The 7,977-nt window shown below is 38.9% G+C and overlaps 1 long non-coding RNA gene across 2 annotated transcripts; it reads left to right on the forward strand.

Moving 5' to 3' along the window:
* The first annotated feature begins 206 nt into the window (after positions 1 to 206).
* On the forward strand, positions 207 to 7,408 carry LOC139077901 (uncharacterized). 2 transcript variants are annotated; one of them, XR_011530549.1, is made up of 5 exons: positions 207 to 276; positions 4,619 to 4,773; positions 4,887 to 5,021; positions 5,289 to 5,389; positions 6,410 to 7,408. It is a non-coding gene; the product is annotated as an uncharacterized lncRNA (long non-coding RNA). The 2 variants fall into 2 exon arrangements; XR_011530548.1 differs by lacking the exon at positions 207 to 276 and adding an exon at positions 2,085 to 2,132 and having other exon boundaries at positions 6,410 to 6,754.
* Positions 7,409 to 7,977: the final 569 nt, after the last annotated feature.

Raw genomic sequence — 7,977 nt, forward strand, 5'->3', positions numbered from 1 at the left:
ATAGTGAATAAAACAGACAAAAATAGCTGCCATTATGTAGAAGGAAACAGAAAGTAAACAAAATAGATAAGGAAATGTGCCATGGGTCACATGGTGATAAATTCTATGGACAAAAATATGGGAAGTCACTGGGGAGAACCAGAGTGAGGGTGAGGCACACATTGCTCTTTTCAGTAGGGTGTCAGAGGTCACATCACGAGGAAGGTGATGTTTGAGCAAAGGTCTGATGGAAGTGAGGGCAGGAGCGATGTGGATATTAGGAAAAGAAAGTTCCAGGTAGGAAGAACAGCAGGTGAAATGGCCAGTGGTGAGTGTTGGGGGAATGTTTGAGAAACTGCAAAGAATCCATCCAGTGTGGTTGGAGTGAAGAGAGAGGCAAAGCAGAAAAAGAAGAAGGAGTAAAGAGGACCAGTTAGGATAAGCCTTTAGCCAGCTGTGAAAACTTCAACTTTTTTTTTTATGAGGAAGAGTGGCCCTGAGCTAACATCTGTTGCCAATCTTCTTCTTTTTAATTGAGGAAGATTGTCGCGGAGCTAACATCTGTGCCAATCTTACTCTATTTTATGTGGGATGTGCCCAAAGCATGGCTTGAGGAGCGGTGCTAAGGTCCGAGCTCGGGCTCCAAACCGGCAAACCCCGGGCCCCCAAAGCGGGGTGCACGAACTTAACCACTACGCCACCGGGCGAGCCCCGAAAAACTCCAACTTTTAATCTTAGTGGAATAGGGAGCCATTGCAGGGTTTTGAGCAGAGAACTTGACCTGTTTAAAAGGCTCCTCTGGCTGTTGTGTTAGGAATTGACCGTAGGGGCCACGTGGAGCATTAATATAAAGTGCCTAGTACATAATAGATGTTCAATAAGGATCAGCTATTTGGAGAGTATTGATTTCTTAGTACAAATGAGGCTGCAACCTCTTTTTGTTTGTTTGTTTCTTTGTTTTTCTGTAGTGAAAATACAGATTCATTCACTTTCTCAACAAATATTTGTGCAGCATGATTATGCTAGGTGCTGAGGAATAACAGTTGAGTGAAAAAAGAGAAGATTGCCACAAATTCATAGAGACAGAGAGGAGAACGGCACCAGGCATGGGGGCAGGGAAAGCGGAAAGTTGTTGTCTAGTGGGTACAGAGTTTCAGTTTTGCAAGATGAGAAAGTTCTGGAAATCTGTTGCACAACAATGTGAATATACTTTACTCACTGTACACTTAAACATGAGTTAAGGTGGTAAATTTGAAATTACGTGCTTTTTACCACAATTTAAAAAATTTTAAGTAGCAAAAACGAAAAAAAGATAACTGTTTTTAGGGGAGATAATAGACTGATTAAGAGAAATGTTAGGTAGAAATAAGTACTTACGATGAACACAATAATGGTGATATACTATGACTGAAGGGCTACTTTCGCTTAAAAAAAAATTAAGACCAGTGAAAAAAGAAAACATGACCCTATTATGTAAAGATTAAATACATAAGCAGGTGTCTGCTGCCTGACTAGACCCTACTCACTTACAAGCAATATCCCAAACAATATGAAAAATCTTACTTCTTTCATCCCCTAGGATGTGGAATCAACTATATAGTTAAAATAGTTGCCATTTTTTCTTTTTGTCTTACTAAAAATAGATGTGTGCATATGTGTATATAACTTAGGTATGCATATGTGTGTCTATACATGTACACAAATATACACCATACATACACACGTATATATGCTTGTGTGTGTGAGTGTGTATGTGTACATGCCACATCGAACAGAGAAATGTCTGGTTGCTTATCAAGTGTCCAGGTAATAGGATGCAATTTGGGGTGACTTGACTTTCGTTTTTGTACTTTTCTGTATTGTTTGGATTATTTAAATAATAAGACTGTGCCGTTTTCCCTAAAAGGATAAAGGTATTTTTAAATTAAAAATACAACAACTCGAAAATATAGTTCTGCTGTGTGAGTTGATAAATGTGAAGTGCTGGGAGCGTGTTTGGAAGACAGTCAGAGCTGAACAAGCATTGGCTGTTATTGTCCTGCTCGTTCCTACGTGGCAGACCCTGCTCTAAATACTTAACGTGTATTTTCTCCCTTAATCCTTACAGAGACTGAGACACAGACAGGTGATGCCACAGATCACAGAGTTTTAAAGTAAGAAGACCATATTTTACAGACAAATGTCTTTTAATCCCTTTAACATAAACGGCTATTCAAAATGCCTTAGCCTGTATTTGTATAAAAACTCATTGCTGAGGATATTCTCAACTGATACTATGAATATGTAACTGCTTTATATGATTCAAAAGGATTACCTATAAATTCTCATAAGGTTTCTAGAAGCATCACTTTAAAATAAATGAGTTAAAATAACTATACATTCTAAGACCTATATAAGTCATATAGTGAACTAAAATTTGTACTTTAAACTTGGTAGCAAAATTACCAATAACAGTACCAGTTCGCCCTTGAATAGTGATTTATAGTTTACAAAGCGCATTCACATACATTGGCTCACCCTGATCTCCACAACCACTGAGGGAAGCAGTCGAGTAGGGTAGACATTAACATCCCTGCTTATAGTTGAGGAAGCTGAATCAGATATGTAAGCATCAATTAGAATGTCTTTGGCCACAAGGAAAAAAACTTAACTCTACCTGGTTTAAACAATACGAGAATACATTGGCTCACCTACCTCCATGCCCAGAGGTGAGGTGGTCTTCAGGGTTGACACAATCTAGCTGGCTAGACTCTATTTCTCTGATATTCTCTTGGTTCTGCCCCTCACCAAACTTTGGCTCCATCTTCAGCCTGACAATTAAATGGCTGCTATAGTTCTGGGGCTCAAAGCCATAAACAACAATGCCAGATGAAAAGGCCATTTCTTTCCGCAGCTTTATCCTGCAAACTAGGAAAACTGTCCTTAGAAGTCCTTAGCAAACATCTCCTCACTTATCGTTGGCCCAGATTAATTCATATGTCCATTCCTGAATCAATTATTGGCAAGGGACACGGGATTACCTTTAGATGAATCAAGACACCTGATGAAACGCCGGGCTCTGTTAGGAAGGAGGGAAAAAGGGAATGATAATGAATATTAGTTGAGCACTATAACCTGGGAAAGAGGCCAACTCCTCTAGGTAAAGCTCTGGACCTAAGAGTACCACTGAGACCAAGATGGCAGGATTCGGGCCCCTCAACTCCCACCTCTTCATATAACAGCCTCAGTTGGTTCATATTTTCATTAGATGAGGATGCTCATTTTTGGCTTCTATGGGGGCATTCTTAAAAAAAAGTTTGAATGTGGTAATTCCGTACGCCTGAGTTTGCAAGACTGAACTTGGACGGACTGGTAAATATTTGCCTTGAAAGCCACATTCTGACAAATCCCTCAGAAGTATTCTTCTTTTTTTTATTATAAAATATTTCAAGGAATAAAAAACAAAGCTTTAAAAAGCCTTCACATTACACCATATTTGCATTGGACTTTTAAAGAAAAAAATGCCGCAGTTGTAGTTGAAGCTCCCTGAGTATGTCTTCCAGAACCCATTGTCCTTTCTCCCTCACCGGAGGAAACCACAGTCCTGAATTCGATGTCCAGTTTCATGTGGATGTTTTTATACTTTTACTAGTAAGTATAGATCTGAGATAAATATACATAGTATCGTTTTGAATATGTGTGTGTGTGTGTATAAGTGGTAACCTGAACATGTCCTTCTGCAATGACACTTTTTGCTCAAGGTTGTTCTTGTGTTGTTCTCTATTGAGATATATGGTGTAAGTTCACTCGCTGGTAATTGCAATATAGCCCCTTGTTCAAATACGCTACAACGCATTATCCACTCTTCTGTTGATGGATATTTTGGTGGTTTTCTCTGTTTCACTATTACAGAGCTATTGTGAACTTTCTAGCAGATATCTCACAGTGCACACGCAGAAAAGTTTGTCTGGTGGTGTGTATCTTGGAGTGGGATTATTGGATGTGTTCTTCTTCAACCTGAATAGACAGTGTCAGATTGCTGCCAATCTGACGGCTGTGACATGGAATTGCATTGCTGGTTTCAGAAGTATAATAATTTCTTTTTTCCCTTATATTTCTTATGCACTTGAAACTCTCCAGTTTCTCAAATTGATTCCATTTTTTCCCCCATATTGGAAATTTGTATTCTTTCCTTTATAATGGAAAATTGCAGTGGTTATTATGAGTTCATCTTGATATATCTTATTTAAGTTAGCCTCTTTTGTCCTTTGAAATGACTTTTATTACTTATTAGACATAGATAAATGACAAGGAGAGAAAAGAAATACAGACACATATATAGACACTTGTCATTTTCTCTCCAAATTGTTATTTTAGATAAGGCAAATTTTTCTTGATAATTTCTTGCTCACTTAACTAAGTATATAATGTTATCTGAATTTTTGTATTTTGTATGTAGAATAGCATATGTCTCCTTTTCTTCTCAGTGGAGAAATTCCAAGATCAGAAGATTTAAGAATAGTATTGATAACCCATTGGTTTCATTAGTATTTGGCAATCCTGTCTAGTAGAATCCTTGGACTTGCACCCGGAGTGGAGAGATGACATTACTGAACGATGCCACTTTAGCATCTTAAAGCACCACTCTCTTTTTATACAGCGTCTACCTAAGAGATTCAGCTGCACTCGGATACGCTTGCGGCGAGCTCCCTGAAGAGTTTCCCTGTGCTTGGAGGAAGAAGTAACGTCAGTAAATCAAAATTTACACCCTGTTGACCTTGGAAATGCAAAGGCAACACAATAAACCAACATGAGGTCATGTTTCCATTCTGGTTGAGGACAGGGGAACATTTAATCCTGAGCAGAGTAAGGGAGACAGGAGGAAATAAAATGCATGCTGACTGAGACGGTACTGTTTTCTCTTGCAGTTTGCTCTGCAAGATCCAGTTGGGAAAGGAAGAAGCATTTATTTCTCTTGCTTTCCACACATACCTTTGAAGTGTCTTAGCATCAAAAGAAACACCCAGCCTGAAACTATATTTTCTTTACTCAAAACGTGTGGTGTAAGTGAGAATGGGTATGAGAGGGGGGAGGTGCAGGGGGAGCTTTGTGGGCACAAAGAAATAGTCAAGATAAAAATCATGATAAAAATCATAATTTCCAAGACTTAAGACAGATGCCTCTGATTGGGGAGAGTTATTTATGTTGGTTATAGGTTCCTAAAGGGCTGAATGACACAATTTGTCTTCTTGTTTATCGATTAGTCTGTTTAGAAATGTTACAAATTGTCGTCAAGTTTGCTAAACAGCTCCTTTTATTGCTTCCTCTAGAGTCTCAAGATGACAGCTAGATTTTTCTGGCATGAACAGTAAAGGTCAACTTTGGCAATGTTCCATTAATACATGACTGCAAACATTTTTATACATAAGAGGTAACAAGGAAATTTTTAGCAGTTTTCTTCTTACTCATACCTTCTATTACTAAAGATTAGTAAGACATGAAACCTTATTGGAATTGGTTAGATATTCTCTTCTATTACTTTCAAAAAGTAAAACTTCCCCTACTCATCTTGACTTAAAATAATAATTTGTTAATCAAGCATATCCTTGAAACCACTTTTTTCTCTTGAATATTAGTGTCCCCGTTTTGATTCTCGAAATTTCCCTCATTCACTGCCAGCACTTCCTGATGCCAAGTTCTCCGCCCTCCATTCTAACACTGACCTCCCAGCTTTTTACCTTCTGATAGGAACATTTAAACCTCAGCCTCCACACTAACCTCTGTCATTGCCATCTCGAATGTCATAACCCTTGATGTTCTTTACGTGGCACTTCTGCCTCACCCTTTCCCGGCTACCAGAACTCTTGCAGCTGCCGGATCTGTGACCTTAACCTGGGAGAGTCAGTGTGTTCAGGGTGAGAGGGGTGTATCCTGGGCACATGATTCACTTTCCAATGTAATGACTTCATTTCTCTTATCCCAGAGGAATGCAGCAGGCGTACTGACATTTGTCCATTGGCACCACAGAAAACAGTGTGTTGCTGTACTAACACACCCCGGCTGAGTCCTGAGAAACTTATTAGGTAGAGAGAGGAAGTGCTATAGTCAGGTCTTCATAAACTTTAATGCAAATACACCACCCTCATAAAACACGTTGGCTTTAACTAGGGAAAAGTTAAACCAGGGCTTAAAATGTTTAACTTGGGTTTAACTGGGGTTTCTCCCCCTCTTTAACCTGAACTTCAGGAGATAAAGGTCAACCAGGTGGCAGTCCGGCTTTCCTGGAACAAGTTCATAATCTAACTTAAAATTTGGTTGATGGGTTATGAAAGAAGCCAAATCTTTGAGAGCTCTTATGTATTCTGTTCAGACACTTAAAAAAGGCATTTCCTTTTAGGGGTGGTTGTATATAATTTATCCTTATTCTAATCCTTCCAAACCTCTTCTTTAGCCTACAGGCATTCGAACATCGACTGTAATTGAAAACCAGATGTTGTGAGAAAAACCCTACAAGCCGCTACTTCCAAATTAAAAACCACCTAGGTCTTTGTCCGGGGCCTCAGTGGCCGCAGTTTCCACCTCAGACCTCTGTGGTGCTCCTGCTGGGATTTGGAGGTTTGCTCAGAATCTTCCATTCATCTAATTAGTCCTTTGGGAGAAAGAAAGATGAAAGGAAGGGAGGGCAGGAGACACAGAGATGCTTCACATGGCTGTTTAGACCACGAATGTAGCTCATCTAGGAAAGAACTGGTGACATGAAAATAATGAAACAGAAGGATTGAGCTCTGTGAATTGAGAGGTTTTGTCTTCATTTAGATAAAGTCACCATTAAGCCACTCCTATTTCCTTACTCTTAACTAAGGTGGAATCAGGAAAGGAAATGCAAAGTTGGGTCACCTTTTCCAAATGGCTTCAGAAAAACTTCCCTAATCAGGGGCCCCCAAAAGGAGGAAATGTACTGGGGTGTATAAGGCCTTGGTAGATGAAGTGTGAGGAATTTCTCTCTTGCCACCTGATTCCGGTTAGAAATTCACTGGCTGTGTCGCTGACTGAACAAAACAGAGGATAATAGCCGCTGGCTGAAGATTTTATAATTGAAGCTGAGACAGAGTGGGCCATGTGCATGTTTAGAACAGTGATTGCATTGTGAATTACAACAGAAGTCCCACTTGTCAGTCACACAAACGTTTAAGAGCATAGAAAGGCATCTGATTTGGGACAAGGATGACAAAATAGATCTTTTGGTTTCTCCCACTTTGCCCTGAGTACAAAGGGACTGATGACTGCTTTGTTCTGGGATAGAGTTTTAATTCCTCTTAGGATCTACCCAATTATTAACAGAGAAAGAAAATTCCTGTCTGGAACCACTCCTACCACTTTCCGAAAGAAGTAATCTTTAGTCCTCATCCTCCAATGAGAGAAAGAGAGTAATATAAATGATATCGTGCCAGATTTTTTGCTTTGTTTATAATCATTACTTTTCCTCATGTATCTTTAGTGATGTCTCAATGTTAAACAACTGTAGTAAACACTGTTAAGAAACATGGCTCTAATTTGACAATATCAGTCAACATTTAAAATGCCTCTACCCTTTGAACCAGGAATTACATTTTTAAGAATTTCTTTAACAGATAAACTGAGAGATGTGGAAAATGATATATTTACAAAGATAAGCTTGGCAGCATTGTTTGTAACATCCAAAGAGTGAAAACAACCCAAAAGTTCATCAACAGATCAATTAAATAAATTACTGTATGTTTACACAAGGAAATGGAGTATCAGATTAAAGTCTGGTTCCAGTCCTTGTCATGAGCCTTGGAACTCTGAAGTTTTTTAGTCTTTCATTGATCCGCTTAATTAGTTGCACCCCTATTTAAGGAAGTTACAAACATTAGGCATTGAGGGATTGAAGACATGGGTGCTTTGCCTTCAGCTCTGGTTAGTAGTAACGGAAAATTATTAATACTGATGGGAGAAGAAAGTAAGGAATCTTGACTAATTCTGGATCATCTCTAAACA

Source organism: Equus przewalskii, chromosome 20, assembly GCF_037783145.1.
Source record: "Equus przewalskii isolate Varuska chromosome 20, EquPr2, whole genome shotgun sequence".
Lineage (NCBI taxonomy): Eukaryota > Metazoa > Chordata > Mammalia > Perissodactyla > Equidae > Equus > Equus przewalskii.